Source organism: Saccopteryx bilineata, chromosome 2, assembly GCF_036850765.1.
Source record: "Saccopteryx bilineata isolate mSacBil1 chromosome 2, mSacBil1_pri_phased_curated, whole genome shotgun sequence".
NCBI classification, from domain to species: domain Eukaryota; kingdom Metazoa; phylum Chordata; class Mammalia; order Chiroptera; family Emballonuridae; genus Saccopteryx; species Saccopteryx bilineata.
In genome coordinates, this window is record NC_089491.1 from 56,251,647 (window position 1) to 56,272,890 (window position 21,244).

At 36.1% G+C, this 21,244-nt stretch overlaps 1 protein-coding gene across 6 annotated transcripts in view; it reads left to right on the forward strand.

Moving 5' to 3' along the window:
• Positions 1–21,244, forward strand: part of ABHD17B (abhydrolase domain containing 17B, depalmitoylase) — a 54,360-nt gene that overhangs the window by 13,534 nt on the left and 19,582 nt on the right. Inside the window, exon 1 of one of the 6 annotated variants that reach the window (XM_066257098.1) lies at positions 8,643–8,770. The exons of 4 other annotated variants lie outside the window; for them this stretch is intronic. The gene's annotated coding sequence lies outside the window, so the exon portion shown is untranslated. Of the gene's footprint in view, positions 1–8,642; positions 8,771–21,244 lie in introns of those variants that run through there. One more of the 6 variants, XM_066257097.1, reaches the window with a different exon arrangement.

Consider the following 21,244-nt stretch of genomic DNA (forward strand, 5'->3'; position numbering starts at 1 on the left):
CTTCTCCAGTTGTATTACTTGGCATACAGGGTCAGTGTATTGTTCTGTCAGGTTCACCCAAATACTTTTCAGACCAACTCTAGAACTTGTCTGTAAAAGACAACAAAAGAGTCTACATACAGTATTTACTTGTTTATTGCTTGTGTCTTTAAAAGACTATAAGACAAAATTTTAGTAACTGAAATATTACACTAAATCAAGATGTGGTATAGAATTTGGCACCTGAAACCTGTATAATTTTGTTAACCAATGTCACCCCAATAAATTCAGTTTTTAAATAAAGTAACATCAATTTAGGGAAATTTTCCACTATGATATTTGACAAAGGAGGTAAGAGCATACAATGGAGTAAAGACAGTCTCTTTAGTAAATGATGTTGGGGAAAATTGGACAAGTATATGCAAAAAAATGAAACGACCACCAACTTACACCATTCACAAAAATAAACTCAAAATGGATAAAAGACTTAAATGTAAGTCATGAAACCATAAACATCTTGGAAGAAAACATAGGCAGTAAACTCTCCGATATCTCTCATAACAATATTTTTGCTGATTTATCTTCACGGGCAAGTGAAATAAAGGACAAGATGAACAAATGGGACTGTATCTCAGTAAACAGCTTTTGCACAGCAAAAGACACCATGAACAAAATAAAAAGACAACCCACACAATGGGAGAACATATTCGCCAATACATCTGGTAAGGGATTAATAACCAAAATTTATAAAGAATTTCTAAAATTCAATACCAGAAGGTAAACAATCCAATTAAAAAATGGGAAAAAGAACTGAATAGACACTTTTCCAAAGAGGACATTCAAATGGCCAATAGACATATGAAAAAATGTTCAACATCACTAATCATCAGAAAAATGCAAATTAAAACCACAATGAGATACCATTTCTCACCTGTCAGAATGGCGATCATTAACAAAACAACACACAATAAGTGCTGGTGAGGATGTGGAGAAAAGGGAACCCTTCTGCACTGCTGGTGGGAATGCAGACTGGTGCAGCCACTGTGGAGAACTGTATGGGGTCTCCTCCAAAATTAAAAATGGAACTGAACTGCCTTTTGACCCAGCTAGCTCACTTTTAGGAATATATCCTAAGAATACCAAATCACAGATTCAAAAGAAGATATGCACCACAATGTTTATTGCAGCCTTGTTTACAATAGCCAAGATCTGGAAACAGCCCAAGTGTCTGTCAGTGGACGAGTGCTTTAAAAGGCTGTGCTACATATACATAATGGAATACTACATGGCTATAAAAAAGAAGGAAATCTTACCTTTTTTGACAGCATAGATGGGCCTGGAGAGTATTATGCTAAGTGAAATAAGCCAGGCAGAGAAAGAAAAATATCATATGATCTCACATATATGTGGAATCTAATGAACAAAGTGAACTGAGGAATGGAATCAGAGGTGGGGTCACAGGAACAAGTGAGACAGCAGTCAGAGGGAAGGGGGAAGAGGGGATGGGATCAGAGAAGGTAAAGAGATTAGTGAAACTGTATATAGATACCAGATACAGATAACAGGACAGCAGATCCTAGAAGGAAGGGGGGAGGGAGTTAGGGAGAGATGGGTAAAGGGTGTAAAAAGGGATACAGGGGTGGGAGGTGAGGGAGTTATATTCAGTGGGACACTTGAATCCATGTAAACACAATAAATTAAAAATTAATAAAAATTAAAAGATAAAGTTACATATTACCAAATTGGAAAAAATCACTTTTAAGTGTAGTCAAGTATTGATATTTAAGTGAAGGATGTGGTTTATACATTTTGCAATGTAAAATGATCATCATTTATTTGTTAATTTTCTACTTTCTTAATAGTGTTTTAAACATAACTGCACATCCAGCAAGTCATAATGTTATTTCAGAAGCCACATGAGTTGCTGAATTCCTGTGCTCTACTTAAATCATCAGTACTATCAAAGTCTAATGTAAATCCAAGTCATCAGAGGTTTATGCAATTCCCTAAATGTCTGCACCATTCTATCTACCGATGTATAAAGAACAGCAGTTGTTTTCTATACTTTAAGGAGTTTTGTTTTTAAATTTCTCATTTATCTAATTCTTCCCTTTTCCAAATATTTTCCCTTTTATACCATGCACTGTTTCCTTTTGTTCTTTCTCACTGTATACTTTTTTGGTGTGTATTTTTCTGAAGTGAGAAGCAGGGAGGCAGAGAGACAGACTCCCACATGCCTCCAACTGGGATTCACCGGGAAATCCCACCAGGGGGGCGATGCTCTGCCCATCTGGGGTGTTGCTCAATTGCAACTGGAGCCATTCTAGCGCCTGAGATGGAGGCCATGGAGCCGTCCTCAGCGCCTGGGCCAACTTCACTCCAATGGAGCCTTGGCTACTGGAGGGGAAGAGAGAGAGAGAGAGAGAGAGAGAAAGGAGGGGGGAAAGGTAGAGAAACAGATGGGTGCTTCTCCTGTGTGATCTGGCCAGGAATTGAACCTGGGACTTCCACATGCTAGGCCAATGCTCTACCACTGAGCCAGCCAGGGCTCACTGTATACTTTTACATACATACTCTCCTAGCCTGGAGGGTTTTCCTTCTGCTTTGGAAATCATATCTACCCCTAAAATTCTAACTCCTTCGCAAAGTCTTTCCTAATTATTCATACCTACTTTTTTTCCGATTTCTGACACTCCAAATCTATCCCCCATTACATTTAACACTTAATTTTTCATAAGATGAAAAGATCCTCTAGAGCATTAATTTTAATGATAATAAATTATACACTTATTATACATTACTGAGTACCATTCTTTTTTTATAAAAAGCTCATAAATTTAGAATTAAAAAATACTTTACCAAACACTTAGGTCAGTCACTCTTACATTTTCAAATGAAGAAACAGGCTCGGCAGTTAAATAGGTGATTTACCCAAGATATTAAAGAATTAAAGCTGACTCCTAATCTGTTAAATATGGTTTGGTTTTGTTTTTAATTTTTGTAGGCATTTACATCTTTCTTTGAAATAATTATTCTAGTCCTTGTCATGTACTTACGCAAATGGTAAAGTTTCAGTGTTTTAAGAAACCTTGGCAAAATGTTGGTTTATTGAGTCTAGGAATGAGTACAACTGACAGTGTCTGTTATTGTGTTATTTCTTCAAACCTTGACTTGCAGATGAGTATAACAAGGAGAGAGGAAGCTGGCAACCAGAGAAAAAGGAAGTGGTGGAAATGGCAGTTTGTGTAGATAGTCAAACTGTTGATAGACAAACTAGCCATATTAGCTAAGAATGACTAGCTTGTTACACAATCTATTTCAAGAGAGGTAATGATCCTTGTTAAGGAAAATTAGTCTTATATTATGCATAATTCCCTCCGTATTCCTACTAAAATGTTTTATATATGTGTATGTGAAGAAGAGATTGATAGATATGAGGACTACATTTATATGCTGCTGATTATGCAAGTCTGTTGTCCCAATAATTAATAAAATACTATTTGCAAAATATATATAGAAACAGTTGAAATTGCAGTCTGATCTGTTCTGAATATCTTTGATAGTTTTATTTGTTTGTTTGTTTTTAATTTAGTAAATGGAGAGAAGGCAGAGACAGATCCCTGCATGTGCCCCGACTAGGACCCACCCAGCAGGGCCACTAGGGGGTGATGTTCTGCCCATCTAGGGCCCTTTCTCCGTAGCAACCAGAGCCATTTTTTAGCACCTGAGGTGGAGGTCATGGAGCCATTCTCAGAGCCTGGGGCCAACTCACTGTAATCTAGCCTTGGCTGCAGGAAGAGAGAGAAAGAGAAGTGAGAGGGAGAAGGATGGTGAAGCAGATAGGCACTTTTCCTGTGTGCCCTGACCTGGAATCAAACCCAGGACATCCACACTCAGGGCCTAACTCTATCACTGAGCCAACCAGTCATGGCTGTTTCTTTGTTTTTTTTCTTATATGCTTAAACAAATTTGTATCTGTTCCACTTGTTTGTACTGCTTTATTAAATAAGCCAGGGGTCCCCAAACTACGGCCCGTGGGCTGCATGTGGCCCCCTGAGGCCGTTTATCCGGCCCTCACCGCACTTCCAAAAGGGGCACCTCTTTCATTGGTGGTCAGTGAGAGGAGCACATTGACCATCTCATTAGCCAAAAGCAGGCCCATAGTTCCCATTGAAATACCAGTCAGTTTGTTGACTTAAATTTACTTGTTCTTTATTTTAAATATTGTATTTGTTCTCGTTTTGTTTTGTTTTTTTACTTTAAAATAAGTATGTGCAGTGTGCATAAGGATTTGTTCGTAGTTGTTTTTATAGTCCAGCCCTCTAATGGTCTGAGGGACAGTGAACTGGCTCCCTGTGTAAAAAGTTTGGGGACCCCTGAAATAAGCTATAGGCTAAAACTGTCTTAATTTAAATAACTTGAATTGTATACCTTCACTAAATAAACATGTTTAAGAGGTTAAATTTTCAGAACTGCTCTAGTGGAAGAGCCTGTTGAGAATTAACATTTAGTGTTTGTATGCAAATTTGAACCACTTCCCTTTTCAGTGTGTTCTCCAGCTGGGCAGAATGTCCTCATAACAAAGGAGGCAGTTGAAATTTCTTTTCTTTCAAAAAGGAATCTCTGAACTAAAGGACAAAGTACAAGGTAACATATAAAGGAACCAAGGAAAAAATTATATAGATGGCAGGGGAAAGGTTAGAGCCTGGATACATTCAATGAAATGAAAACCTAAGAATCCAAAGAACATTTTGGAAGGAATAAATTACTTTTTATTTCCATTCTATTTAGATACATTTTTAGTTTTTAGCTACTTTATATTAAAAATTAAGGTGTTTACATGCTAAAATGTAAATCAAGTGCTGTTGAACCCAAATGTTGTATTAGAGATAAGGAAACAGGTTCAGGAAGGAAAAGTGGCTTCTCTAATGCTTGGAGCTAGTTAGCATTGGAGTAGGGACTGGAATCCAGCCTTCCTAATTCATGGACTGCGGTTCTTCATACTGTACCATAGGCTAGTTATTGAAATTGGCAGGCGGTTGGAGGACAACCGGGAGAACCAGACCTTTACATTGCTAAATTTAGACAGTAGTCATTGATTTAACTTTTATATATTTTTTTCTGATTTTTTAAATAAATGATAGTTGACATTTTTTCCTCACTTGTGACAAGGGGCACATGTTTTTCTCTAGCCCTTGATATTGTTACAGCCTTGGTTTTATAACTTAGGAAATAATTTCTTCATTGCTGGGTAACTATATCTCATGTAGAACAGAGTTACAAGAAGATAATAATTAAAATAGAGTGGTTGAAGCCCCTCTAAGCCACCTGTTATTAATTTTATAGTTTATTCATGGAGCTGCAGCTTAAAGGAATGGTGAGTTCAGTAGTTTTTCTTGGGTTAATCTTATAGGTTAGAAGGCCTATTAGTCTATTGGCATTAATTGGCACCTAAAATTTTTTTTAGGTTATCAATTTTGTGTTTCCTATGAGATGCTGAAAGGGTTTTTATTTTTTTATACTTCCTGGAAATCTACCAGTGAACATCCTAATAAGCCTTTGTCTGAAAAGTTTTCTATATAATTGGCCCCAAGGCTGGTAGAAGAGATATACATGATATTTTCTATCCTAATTCAGGTTCTTCAACTCAGAAAATGGATCCTTTTTCTGCCAACAGAAACATACATAGAGTTGGTCAATTTTCTGTATATTTATTATCTCTCTCTTTTTATTTTCCTGACATTTGCCTTTAAAAAACATTGATTGGGAAGAAGGATAGTCCCCATGCCCCAAGGAAAGGGTGTGTGTGAGTGTGTGCTTTGGGAAAAGAGAAATATGTGTGTCTCCTGTTTCTTCAGTTGAAATTATTATGATAACCTTACTACCTTTTTTATAGATCTCCTACCAAGAAAAGCTGGCAGCCTTACCAAAAATCCAGCATCTCATTATATTCACAGATAAAAATTCCCCAGTATCTGTAAGTCTTCCTTCAATAAGGATTCAAGGTATTTTTCTTTTAAACATATGATGTCTTGACCAAGTTTTCTGGAACCTTCTCTGGGTAGTTGGACAGTGTTAGGGATAATCCTTACTCCCGGTCAAGGTATAAGCCCAGGCCAGGAATAAGAAGTTTGCTACCAGAATTGTGATCTGGATTCTGTAAAATGCCAGAAGGGAAAAAGAAATTAGGAGTGTAATATTAATTAAATAGAAGTGAAGTTTGAAACAAAATGAGCATTTACAGAATCGGATGTAGGTAAATTAAGATCCAGATTGAGTCCTTTTGTGACCGAGATGCTTCAGTGCTGATTGGAGATATAAATCTTGACCACAAATCAGATAGGTACAAAATGGAAGCATTCTTTTTGTTTTCTAAATACCTCTGTAGAAATTAAGATACTGCAACTGTTTTAGATTGGGTATACGGTAAGACTTGAGAAGCGTAAAATGAATATGAACAGAAATGTTAACTCAAGAACCTCCTTTATTTATTTGTCGCTAATATTAACTATTTTGGACCCTTTTTTCTAAAAACTTTGCGTGTGGTTTCAAGGGTCAGAGAACCATACATCCCCTTAGAACTGCTGTTGCTTTCTAAGATAAATTTCAGATTTGATTCCAAGCTAATAGCATAATTGATTTTACATGAATCTGATTAAATAGTACCTAGCTCAGAACCATCCAGATAAGAATTTGTCTGTTTTCAGAGCTGAGAGCGATAAATGCTGCATCATGTTATCCTGATACATTACTGTTTTGGGGTAGAGTTTGTTTGTAAGAAACAACTCATTAAGCATTAGAACATGGACAAGGTGGCATAATAGAAGCTAAAGGGCATGATATATTCTTCAAATTGCTCAGACTTTACAAAGAAAGCTAATGTAGTACTTCTATCTCTCAGATCTTTATTGGCTTATAACCTTCACTCATCCTTAGATTTAGTCAAAGTTAGTAAGAGGATAGAAGGAGCAGCAACAAAACAATTCCTAAAATGTCACTGATTAAGGTTGGCAGAGCTGAGTTACTCCACACAAGTCAGAAGTATCTTTTAAATTTTTAAAAAATTTACTTATTGAATTTGTTTTAAAGAGAGAAACATTGATCTGTTCCACATGTTTATGCATTCATTGGTTTTATCTTGTATGTGCCCTGACCAGAGACAGACTTGCAACCTTGGTATATTGTAACCGTGCTCTAACCAACTGAGCTACACTGCCAGTGCAAAAGAATCTTAAGAAAGATGTAAAAACAGATCATTTTACTCAGAGAGACATTATGTATACCTGTTTGAGGAGAGTATAGGCCTTAGACATTATGTACTAGTCCAGTGGTCAGCAAAATGCAGCTCACATACCACATTCGGCTCTTTGGCCCCTTGAGTGTGGCTCTTCCACAAAATACCACGTGCAGTCGCTACCTTGATAAGGAATATACCTACCTGTATACTTTAAGTTTAAAAAATTTGGCTCTCAAAAGAAATTTCAGTCGTTGTACTGTTGATATTTGGCTCTGTTGACCAATAAGTTTGTCAACCACTGTACTAGTCTAGTCAGTTCTTGAGAGGTTATAACTTCTTGGCTTCCAGATCTAAGAACATCTCACTGAAGGCAACCACTGAAACTTAAAAATAAATGCACTGTTGACATGGTGGGGAAATAGAGGATAGGACTTCCAAAGAATGGAATTGATTATTTCTACTGCACCCCATCACTAAAAGATAGTAAGGAGGCAGCACAAAAACATGATGCTCCTCAAAGTGCCTCTCAGACCTCTAGGGTAGATTTCCTATGTATCATCCTTGTGCACTTAGCCACCAACTACCTATCAGTAATGGTAGCTTGCTGGAGTCTAACTCATTCTTGGAACAAACAACCTCTCAGCTTGAATTTCAGATTTGTTTTAGGTCTTATTTCACTAAATTTTCAAAGCAGTCCTCAGAGATGGGTAGTAGTGCCATTATTACTCTGCAGGGACAGACCTCTTCATTTGTCCTTTAGTAGTTGATACTGAATGCTAAATCGATAAAGTCTAAAAGTCTATTGTATATCACTCATTGATCAGTTAAAGACTCATTATATTAGTTTCTGTACAGTAGGCACTGTTGTTTTGTGAGGTATCATTCATTTCTCTGTCCTCATTGGAACAGTTAAACTAGGGAAGTGGTTTTTTAAAAAGTTAAAATTAAGGGGGAAAATGGCAAGAAAATACAGAGAACACAGAATCTGGAATAGCAGGGGGAGGGGTATATCGTAGTAAATCTAATTATTGGCTATAAGAAAACATAACTAATTTTTTCTTTAGCATAGAGAGAGAATGCTCCCCAACTAATTTTATCAGGTTAGTATAACTTAGTATAAATACCTGACAGGAAAAGTATGAAAGAGGACATTTAAAGACCATTCTCACTCATGAACATAAAAAATCCTGTGTAAAATACAGTACTAGCAAAATGAGCCTAGCAATGTGTGAAAAAGTATACATATCAACAAGTTAAGATTATCCCAAGGGGATACCAAGTGGATTTTGTGGAATTTATCCCATTAAAACTCTTAGAAAAAAGGAAACTTTCTTAATTTCAAACAGATATCCATAAAAATTCTTTTTTTAAAAAAAAAATTTTTTTTTTTTTATTTTTTTATTTATTCATTTTAGAGAGGAGAGGGAGAGAGAGAGGAGAGACAGAAGCTGGAAGCATCAACTCCCATATGTGCCTTGACCAGGCAAGCCCAGGGTTTCGAACTGGCGACCTCAGCATTTTCAGGCCGACGCTTTATCCACTGCGCCACCACAGGTCAGGCTCCATAAAAATTCTTATAGAAAAGTTATACTTAAAAAGAATACTGTCATTGTTTCACCGTTGAAGGACCAGAAGCTTATTCATTATATGGAATTCCAGCCATTGCAGTAAAGCAAAAGACAGTATTAAGAGGATAAGAATTTACAAAATTTTTATATATTAAATCAGTACATGAAAATGTATTGCATTTTTATGCATCAGCAAATAATTAGAAAATGGCATTTTTAAAAAGATATAAATAGAAATACATTCACTGCACAGGAATACTAACACTCATAAGATTTCAGTTCTGCCAAAATTGATTTCTAGATCCAGTGCTACTCATCAACATCACAAAAGAGTATCACTTAAAATTATTAAGATATCATAGTTGATCCAAATGACACATTCCCATGAGGTGGTTATATAGGTGTTGCTGCATACTGATGCTACTTTTGAGAGCAGTTTGGTAGTCTTATTTCAGGTAGGTTTTATGAAATAGAATTTGACAATACTGTATTAAAGCTTATATCTAAAGGACTTCCTAGAATCTTTATACATTTAAAGGCCATTATACAACTTTCTTCCATGTAACAAGTACAAGTTGCCTTTTTAAATTGACATAAGAATCTCAGGAGGAAAGAACAAAGCTGAGAATTTATAGATGCCAGTCCAGGTTTTACCTTTTTTTTTTTTTTGGCATCTGGTAGCCAAGACTCCATTTCCTTCCTCTTTCTAAAGATAAATTTTTCTCACATTCTGAGCATCTACCTTTATTTTTATTTTTTCATCCAATCTTTGATTTTTAAAATATTTTTATTTGTTTTGGTATATGAAATAGGAAGTTCTTTTATCCTTATTTTTTTTTCCTCACTGCACTCATAATACTCTCTTCATGTTCACACTGTAGCAAAACATTTTTTTCTTATTGCCCCCACTATCTAACTCATTGAATAAAGCATGGGCTCTGGACCCAAACTGCTGAATATTAGGTCTGACTCCACTATTGACTAGCATTGTGATCTTAAGAAATTTAGGATGTTTTCTCACCATAAATTGGATCGGGAGGGGTAATGATATTTAATTAGGGTTATAAGAAATAAGGTTAATATTTATGAAGTTTTTACTATAAGGCTAGTGACAAAAGTATATTTTGATAAACAGTAGCCTGGCTTTCATAACTTAGCAAAATTTCAAACCTGAAAATTTAGAGACTTCAATGACAAAAGTTAAAGTTAGTGCTAATACTGTTTGGTTTGGTTTGTTTTACAAACTTCAGATCAGCTAACATTGGCTTGAATGTTAAGTATATCCAGTGAAGGATATGTCTGTGTGTGAAAGATAGTTCAAAACAGTAAGGACAGACACATCCTTGTGGTTAGTAAATAGTTCATAATTTACAAAGTGGTTCAGTTGATGATTCCTGCAATAGAGAGGAAACTTTTTAGATTTGCTTTTATTAAAGTGTAGTTGACATACAATTTTACATTAGTTTTAAGTGTACAACATAGTGATTTGACATTTATATACCTTACAATGTGACCATGGTGACCATCTGTCACCATACAAAAGCATTACATTATTGACTTTTTTCTCTGTGCTATACATTAAAGAGGGAACTTTAAGAAAATTATTTTTCTATTGATGAGAGAGAGAGAGAGAGAGGGGAATGGGGTGGGAGGAGAGAGATAGAGAAGCATTAACTCATTGTTCCACTTAGTTGTACAATCATTGGTTGCTTCTTGTATGTGTTCGAGGATGATGCTTTATCCACTGAGCCACTGGCCAGGGCAAGAGGAAACATTTTTTGAAGCCCAAGCACTCTAGCTTTTTTTAAAACTGGACTTCCTAGGCCCTTCATATATTTTTTAACACTTTTAGAAGATACCTTTTAATAATTTGTACATACTGGAAATTAACTTTAGGAATTAAATATGCTGAGTACTTGACTGGCCATATAGTTTTCCTGTTCAGCACATTAAACTTAAAGTATTTAATTTGGGTTATAAGATTTACTTTGAAGTATTAATTAATTAACTAATTAATTAATTTGAAAGAGGGATAGAAAGTCAGGAAGGGAGAGAGAGTAAGTAGCATCAACTCTATAGCTGCTTCACTTTAGTTGTGATTGATTGGTCTCCTATGTGCCTTGAGCAGGGAGTGGGATAGGACCTTGGACTCAAGCCAAGCCAATGACCCATTGCTCAAGCTTGTGATCTTTGGGATCTTGTCAGTGAACCCATGCTCAAGCTGTTAACTCAGGATTTTGAACCCATGACCTCACTGTTTCAAGTTGACACTTGATGCACTGTGCCACCACTAGTCAACAGGGTTTTTTTATTTAAATATACAAGTTGCTAGATAATAGCATCTCTTTATTTTGTTTCTAATTAATGGGATGTAAAATGCAATTCAAACAAAGTGAATCTATATTACAATAAAACTAAAAATATTTTTATGCCTTTTCAAAACACTGTTATCTTCCCCCCTCCAAGAAAAATAAAAAAGAAATTAAAACAGGAACTCAAACAGATAGTTTGTTCACCCTTTATTTATTCATAGAAGCATTATTGACAGGAGCCAGAAAATTTCCATCGATAGATTAATGGATAAACAATACAGTATATGTATATGTATATGTGTGTGTGTGTATATATATATATATACACACACACACACATATATATACACATTGAAATATTATGCCACTTATTATTATTATTATTTAGGTGAGAGGAGGGGGAATAGTGAGGCAGACTCCTATATGCACCCAACCAAGATCCACCTGACAACCCCATCATAGGCTGATGTTGAAGTACCAAGCTATTTTTAGTGCCTGAGGCTGATATACTCCAATGGAGCTATCCTTAGCACCTTGGGCCATGATTGAACCAATTGTGCCACTGGGTGTGGGAGGGGAAAAAGAGAGAAAGGGGAGAAGCAGATTGTCGCTCCTCCTATATGCCCTGACCGGGAATCGAACCCAGGACATTCGTATACTAGGCCAACACTCTATCCACTGAGCCACCGGCCAGGGCTTATGCTACCTTTAAAAGGAAGAAAATTCTGACACATGCTACAACATTATGAACCTTGAAAATATTATGCCAAGTGAAATTAGCCAGTCACAAAAGAACAAATAATGTATGATTCCACTTACATGAGATGTCTAGAATAGTCAAATTTATAGAGACGAAAAGGAGAATGATGGTTGCTAGAGGCTGGGGAAAGAAGGGAAGAAGAAGTCATGGAGTGGTTGCTTAATGAATACAGAGTTCCATCTTTAGGAGATTGAAATGTTCTGGAGAATACTGGTGATGATGATTGCACAACAATGTAAATGTACTTTGCCACAGAACTGTACACTTAAAAATGCTTACCGTGATAAATTTATGTTGTATATCTTTTACCACAATTAAAACAACATTCTTTCCCCACGGTAGCCAGAAGATAGAGAAATCACTCATTTTGGAAAGCAGAGCTGTGAAAAATGGTGATCTCTCACATCTTCAGGAACACCTGCTCTCCCCTTCCCAACCTCATCACCTGCGAACCCCCCAAAAATAATTACAACTCATTAACTGTAACTTGCTAAACATAAATTAATGTGTTTAGGTGCTTTGTTTTTAGTGATGGGAACTTTGAAAATATCTGAAAATTTTCAAATTGTAAATTCATTCCTTTACATGCTATGGAAGATTGAAGCTGAAGCTTATGAGAACAAAAACAATCAGTCATAAAGTTGTAGAACTAGAAGAAACTTTTATATCTAATTCAAACTTCTCATTTTACAAAACAGAAAAACTAGGCTTAAAGGGATTGACTTTGCTAATGTCACCAACTTTTTAGTTATAAAACTAGAACTAAAAGTCAGGTCTCTGATTTTTAGCTTTGTGTTTTCTGGACTCTACTCTTGTAGTAATTTACTGGATATAATCCCTAATTGTATCACTGGACCAAGTAGTTAAAACTGTGCCATTTTCTTTAATATTTGTAAACTTTCTTCTGTTCCGATTGAAGATTGAAAGAACACACTAGTTTGTTCCATAGGCAGAGAGGTGTTCAAGAGAGACGGAGAGACTTGAAACTGCCTGTCAACTAAAGTACTCTATACTTAGAAATCCTCCTTTAGTCCTATTCAGCTTACAGAAGTATAAAGGGAACTCAGTTTCATTCTTTATCTATAAATATGAACAGTCAGTGAAGAAGTAATCCAACAGCATGAAAATCTAATATAGGCGGAACAACAAAAATTGGTATTGGTATTCTAAGAGAGATTTGATAGGGTATTATACCCATAAAACAAACAATTTTAATGTTAATATTGATTTTACACTCTAAAATACTAAAGCAGTGATTGTAAGATAAACTAGAAGAAATTCCCTATACAACATACAGCTGAAAGAGTTGAGGGGAAAGGAGACAAAAGTTTATCTGTATAAAGATGATAGAAATTGCTGGTAGAACAGGAAAGAAGGTAGAGAGGAAATAATCAAGTAGAAGAAAATTCTGAGCTAAAAAAAGTGCTGGGGATTTTTAGATCAAGAGGTCCTGTAATATAAAACAATACAAATAACATTTCTATATAGTTCCATAAAATTTCAGAGCTAATGATAAAGAAAAATTATGTAAATTTTTTGTGGGAGAGAGATTATCTCTTAAACAATCAGATTGGCATTAGATATCAACATTGGATGCTAGAGAAGGAAATTTTAAAAAACAATTTATAATTCTGAAGCATGTCTAGTTTGCCATAGGTGTGAAATCCAAATAAGAATTTTTTGCTTAAAAAGGGGGGGGGGGTAGCATGGCCTGTGGCAGCACAGCAGATAGAGCATTGACTTGGACTGCTGAGATCGCCTGTTTGAAACCCTGGGCTTGTGCAGTCAAGGCACAGATGACAAGCAATCAATAAACACCTAAAGTGAAGCAACTATGAGTTGAAACTTCTGGTTCCCCCACCTCTTTCTCTGTAAAATCAATAAATAAAACCTATTAAAAATATATAATAAAAAAATGAACTTTCTGAAAGTGAATATAAAAATAAATATGCCTGACCAAGTGGTGGCACAGTAGATAGAGCATAGGACTGAGATGCAGAGGACCCAAGTTCAAAACCCCGAGGTCACCGACTTGAATGTGGGCTCACTGGCTTGAGCACAGGGTCACTGGCTTGAAGCCCAAGGTCGCTGACCTGAGCAAGGGGTCACTCACTCTGGTGTAGCCCCCTTCCCCCATCAAGGCACATATGAGAAAGCAGTCATTGAACAACTAAAGTGCCACAACGAAGAACTAATGGCTTCTCATCTCTCCCTGTCTCTCTGTCCCTATATGTCCCTCTCTCTGTCTCTGTCACAAAAAATGAATGAATGAATGAGGTTTATTTCCCCCAACCCATAGAAAGGAGGCATGGCAAAGTGCTTGGAGCCAAACAAGAATCCCACAAAAAGGTTAAGATGTGAGATTGAGAAACAAAAGTGTGTGATTAAAAGAATTCCTAGGTAACAGACAGATGGACTGTGACGTGGCCTAAAGCATAATTATTTCAGACCAAAACAACTCACTGAGATAATATCTTCAAAAGCATCATCGATTCTTCTGCACAAATTATAGGGATAAGAAATTGGAATATGTTAAATATAATAAAAGCCTATGAATTTTCTGAAAATTAAAAAAAGACAAACCCAGAAAATTAAAGACTTCAGGAAATCAAAAATATAGCAAACTGAAATATGCCTTATATTTGAACAGTTATCTGAGCATTAAGACTTTTAAAACTTGGAATTCAGTGACATAAAATTTTAACTAATTCTCTAGGTTTTATCACACTGCTTGAATGGCAATGAACGATATTGTAAATGCTTTTTATTGTTGCCAAATTTCATAGGTCCACCTATAAGTAAAACGCAAACTGTAAGTGAAATAAAAATGTGAAAATAATTGTACAACTGACAATAACAATATATGGTTACATGGGGAACCAGTAGAAACTTCCTTAAGTTGATGGCCAGAGAAATGAAGATTCAAGTGTAATATTTAAAGTTAAAAGAATAAGTAGAATGAGCGGAAAAGAGAGAACATAAGATAAATTACCTAAATATTTTATATTGAGGAATCTTATGGTAACAGAAGATAAATATATATACAATATTAAACACCAGAACTAATAACAAATGATCTAAAATTGTAACTTCTGAGAGTGAACTGGGTTGGGGTTAGGGTTAAGGAAGAGACTTTTTAATTTTTGTTTTTATGAAATTCATACAAATATGCCAAATGATTCTACAAACTTTGTTATGAAAATTGACAAGCCTAGGCGCCCATCTCCTTGATTATCCTATTTTGAAGGATTTTTTGGATGTTTACGTCCATATCTTTAGATAATATTCTGTTTCTACTTCTTACATGTTGACATCCCACTTTTAAAAGGATATAGTGCCTGACCAGCCGGTTGCACAGTGGATAGAGCGTAGGACTGGGATGCGGAGGACCCAGGTTCAAGACCCCGAGGTCGCCAGCTTGAGCACAGGCTCATCTGGTTTGAGCAAAGCTCACCAGCTTGGACCCAAGGTCACTGGCTCAAGCAAGGGGTTACTCAGTCTACTGTAGCCCCACGCTCAAGTCACATATGAGAAAGCAATCAATGAGCATCTAAAACAGCGGTTCTCAACCTGTTGGTCGCGACCCCGGCAGGGGTCGAACTACCAAAACACAGGGGTCGCCTAAAGCCATCGGAAAATACATAATGCATATATTACAGTTATGAAGTAGCCACCAAAATTATTTTTTGGTTTGGGGTCACCCCAACATGAGGAACTGTATTGCGGGGTCACAGCATTAGAAAGGTTGAGAACCACTGATCTAAGGTGTTGCAATGAAAAACTAATGATTGATGCTTCTCATCTCCATTCTTGTCTGTCCTTATCTATCCTTCTCTCTCTTTCTGTAAAAAAAATAAAATAAAAAATAAAAGAGGATATAGCTCCCCAATGATACTTTTACTCCAACTTCCCATGTAACCTCTCATATCAGTAGTATCTTTGGATCTTTCTTTCAGATTAGTCTGATTCCTCAGACAAGGTTCTTCCAATGTAAACCTCTAGCCTTCTGAGTTAGAAAGAATATCTAGGGAGTTGAATTCTAAAATTGACTTCTGACCAGTCCTTATTTTATCCTAGTGGGGAGTCTTGTTTTTTATTTTAGAACTTCCTCTGTGGTCTGGAACTTTTTAAACCATGTCTTGTATAATAATACTTTTGTAATTTCAATGTTATTTTTTCTAATATATCAAATCTTTAAAATGCAGCTTGTTTAATAATTATTTGAATGTAGTAGTGTTATTGCTATTTACATTTGTCTTTTGACTGGCTTCAATTTATTATATAGCAATTTCAATTGCCTGAAAAACTTTGCTGTTGTTTGGTAGTTTTCATTCTATTAGAACAGGTTATTTTGCCTGACCTGTGGTGGCGCAGTGGATAAAGCTGTGACCTGGAATGCTGAGGTCACCAGTTCAAAGCCCTGGGCTTGCCTGGTCAAGACACATATGGGAGTTGATGTTTCCTGCTTCTCCCCGCTTCTTTTCTCTCTCTCTCTCTCTCTCTCTCTCTCTCTCTCTCTCTCTCTCTCTCTCGTCTCTCTAAAAATGAATATATAAAATCTAAAAAATAGCCCTGGCTAATTGGCTCAGCGGTAGAGCGTCGGCCTAGCATGCGGAGGACCCGGGTTCGATTCCCGGCCAGGGCACACAGGAGAAGCGCCCATTTTGCTTCTCCACCCCTCCGCCGCGCTTTCTTCTCTGTCTCTCTCTTCCCCTCCCGCAGCCAAGGCTCCATTGGAGCAAAGATGGCCCGGGCGCTGGGGATGGCTCTGTGGCCTCTGCCTCAGGCGCTAGAGTGGCTCTGGTCGCAACATGGCGACGCCCAGGGTGGGCAGAGCATCGCCCCCTGGTGGGCAGAGCTTCGCCCCTGGTGGGCATGCCGGGTGGATCCCGGTCGGGCGCATGCGGGAGTCTGTCAGACTGTCTCTCCCTGTTTCCAGCTTCAGAAAAATGAAAAAAAAAAAAAAATCTAAAAAATAACCCAGCTTATTTTATTTGCTACTTGATAAGGAATGGCTGAGTGGATAATTGGTTATACACAGTGTTGACTATAAATGGTTTTATAATCTTGTTTATAACTCTTAGAATGTCATACCAGGATACCAGTAACGTGAGAACTCTCTTTTTGGGAAAAAATATCATTTATGATCATCAGTAATCCGTAAATTTTCCAAAATTTATGGCTACTTTGATTAGATCATATCAGTGATTTTCAACATTTTTATGTTATGGTACACATAACCTAATTTTACCAATCAGACAGAAAGAATAGGTATAATTTTGATTTATTCATACCAGCTGTTTGTTGTTGTACTGGCTGTTGTCATTATTTTTTTTTAGATTTTATTTATTGATTTTTAATTTTTTTTTTAAGAGAGAGAGAGAATGGGAGAAAGACAGGAAGCATCGGTTTCTAGTATGTTGTTTCTATATTTGCCTTGCCCAGGCAAGCCCAGGGTTTCAAACTGGTAATCTCAGCATTCCAGGTCGACACTTTATCCACTGCGCCACCATAGGTCAGGTGTTGTCATTTTTTTTTTTTTTTTTATAAGGGAAAAGAGGTCAGTGCCCCTGACTAAATAGTTATTACATGTTTTAAAAATACTTGTGGCCTGACCTGTGGTGGCGCAGTGGATAAAGCGTTGACCTGGGAACACTGAGGTCGCCAGTTCAGAGCCCTGCACTTGTCTGGTCAAGGCATATATGGGAGATGATGCTTCCTGCTCCTCTTTCCTCTCTTTCTCTCTCTCTTTCTCTCTCTCTCTCTCCCTCCCTCCCTCCCTCCTCTCTAAAATGAAAAAAAAAAATAACCAAAAAAAACTTGTGGCACACCAGTATGCCTCTGCACACTGGTTGAAAACCAGTAGATTATATTGTGCTATGGACGGGTTCTGCATTCATGGATTCAACTAACCAGAGATTGAAATTATTTGAAAAAATGATGTTATTGCTAATGTGCACAGGGCAGTTAGACCCAATGATAGTTGCATCTGTACTGAATACAAACAGACTTTTTCCCCTCATCATTATTTCCTAAACAATACAACTATTTACATGGCATTCATATTGTATTAAGTATTAGAGGTAATCTAGTGAAGAGTTAAAGTATGTTGGAGGATATGCATAAGGTATATGCAAATGTGCTATTTTATATGAGACAAACATCTGCGTATTTTGGTATCCTTGAGGATCCTCAGACCAGTCCTCCTCATATACAAAGGGATGACTGTATGTGGTGTGAAATGTATTGATCAAGTGTTCAACTGAAAAGCTTCTCAGAAACAGATATACTTAAAAGTAAGGAGGGAATAATGTGTATTTGTGGAATGTCTCTCCCAATAAAATATGACACTTTTCTGTGAACTTTGAGGATAAACATGTATTGTAAAGTCCATAGAACGGTGTTTCCCAACGTGGGGCCCACGCCCCACAGGGGGGCAATTCGATAGTTAAGAGGGCAATTTGATGCTTATTTTATTTATTCATTTTAGAGAGGAGAGACAGAGAGAGAGAGACAGGAGGGAGGAGCTGGAAGCATCAACTCCCATATGTGCCTTGACCAGGCAAGCCCAGGGTTTTGAACCAGCAACCTCAGCATTTCCAGGTTGACTCTTTAGCCACTGCGCCACCACAGGTCAGGCAAGGGGGCAATTTGAAAATGGACTCAACACGACTTTAACTCTTTCGCCCCGGGCCATTTAAATGGAATGCTAGATATCAGTGCCAAATTTAACAAAAAATGCAATTCTTAAATAATTGCGGTAAATAATTATTAAGTATAATTTCGTTTGACGAGACCAAAATATCAGCTGGGTGATTGGCGTCGTCAAGTAAACTTCGTCCTGGGTTCACCGCGGAGTGTGCCGTCTGCCGCGGGGAACCCCGGACATTTTAAAAACTCGCTAAACAACGCAGTTATTCTCACCTAATTGGCCCATCGCAACTTCTGTAGTGTTTCACATCATTCAGTTGGTGTTAATTTGAAATAAGTGTCAGTCAAAACTGTTGTAAAAGCTCGTTGACTTAATAAATATACATATATATATTGTATAGATATAATTGGTAAGTATTTGATTTTATTTTTATCAATATTAATCTCTTTGTTAAGTACTTCTTGCATTGGGGCTAGAAAGCAATAATATTTTATAAATATTATTGGGGCTATAATAGTGCATGCACAACAATTTTAATTTTAGAAGCATAACTTTCCAGAAAATTTTGTCAAGTGGAAAAAATATAGATACCTTTTGATTTGCGGTGGTAGTGTAGTAAATGTGTTATATACATTTAAATAAATATGAATTTTTAGTATACGTTTACTTTGTCACATTGAATATATTTTAACACATATTTTAATATTAGTTTTTAATTGATCTTATTTTTATTATAGCCCATAGTAAAATGAGTGGTGCAAGCAAGAAAAAAACTCGTCAATATTCGGAGGAATATTTAAAGTTTGGGTTCAAAGCTGCTGTTCATGATGAGCAGATTCCTTTTTGTCTTTTATGCCAGCAATGCTTGACCAACGAATCAATGAAACGAGGTCATCTTGAGGCACATTTGAAGGTGAAACATAGTGCTCATATTAATTCAGATTCGAGTTACTTTAAAACTTTAAAGAAAAATTTTGAAAAAAGAACATTAAAGTCTCTATTTACTGCTCATACTTCAACTAATCGTGTTCTTGAGGCTAGTTATCAAATTTCTTTATTCATCACTAAAACTGGAGAAAATCACACTATGGGAGAGAATTTAATAAAACCGTCAATATCAGCATTTCTTAAAACGGTTCTTGAAAAAGATGACAAAGATGTAAAAGCTATGCCACTCAGTAACAATTCTGTTAGCAGAAGAATAGACGAAATGAGTGAGGATATTGAAAAACAACTTATTGAAAAGCTGAAAACAAGAAAATTCTCCTTGCGAATGGATGAATCAACTTTGAGAGACAGTGAGGCAGTATTGATAACTTACGTAAGATATATTGATAAAGGACATTTTGCTGAAGAAATGTTCTGTAAAAGATTAGAAAACACCACTACCTCCAAGGGTATATATAATAAGCTAAAAAACTACTTAGATGTCAATGATATACCAATGAAAAATATAACATCTTGTGCTGCAGATGGTGCTCCCAATATGATGGGCAAGAAAAATGGCTGCTTAAAATTGAGGAAAGATGCAAATCCAGAAATGATTCTTGTGCATTGTGTTATTCATAGGGAAAACTTGGTAACTAAAAATATCTCGCCTGTTCTGAATGAAGTATTACATACAGTAATAAAGTGTGTTAATGCTATTAAAGCTAGTGCCAAATGTGAGCGTCTTTTCAAGCTATTTTGTGAACAACAAAATGAAGACCATGTGAAACTTTTACTTCATACTGAAGTAAGATAGCTATCTAAAGGAAACTGAAAAGATTTATGGAACTGTTTGATACTCTTAGTGATTTTTTAGGCGACAAACCTAAAATGAAGTATCTTAACAATAGATGGTAAAGCATTTGTGAGTTATTTAGCCGATATCTTTGAAAAACTAAATATATTAAATAAGCAACTTCAAGGAACAAATAAAACTCTTGTCGATGCAAAAGCAAAGATATTTGGTTTCATTACCAATATTGAGTTATGTCAGAAACATATTAACAATGAAAACTTTAAACAGTTTCATTGGCTCTAAAAATGTGAAGTAACTGATACCGCTTTACTTGTTGTCAATCATTTGAATATTCTATCGGCTGATTTAAAAGAAAGATTTTCTGATTTAAAACAAATTGATTTCCCAACATGGATGATGCAGCCAATGTTAGTGGATTTGTCTGATATATCAAATATGCAGTATCAAGAACTCGCAGAATTGCAAATGATGAGTCAGTTAAAGCTTTATTTAATATCAAAGGAGCGATAGCATGGCTTTGTGAGGAAACAGAAATCAAATACCCAAATTCAACCAAATGTGCAAGAAAACTATTGCTACCATTTCCATCTTCATTTTTAACTGAATGTGGATTTAGTGCTGTAAATGATTTACTGGTAAAAAAAAGAAATCGGCTGGATATAACACAACGTGGAGACTTGAGACTAAAGCTAACCAAATTGGAACCTAATATAAAATCTCTGTGCAGCAAGCATCAAGCGCAAGGATCACACTAAATTAAAATAATAAATTAATATAGAAAAATCTGTATTAAAATTATTTGGAATTTAAATGTTTTTCATTATATGTTTTGAAATTTTACTTTACTGTGTTTTATTAACAATTTCATAGTGATTTCTTCCTAGAACCTATCACTTATGTTTATTAAGTGAACAAATCAATTTTTTAATGTTAAAAATTATGTATGTTACATAGGGGGGACATAAAAATTTTAGAAAGGTTAAGGTGGGGCA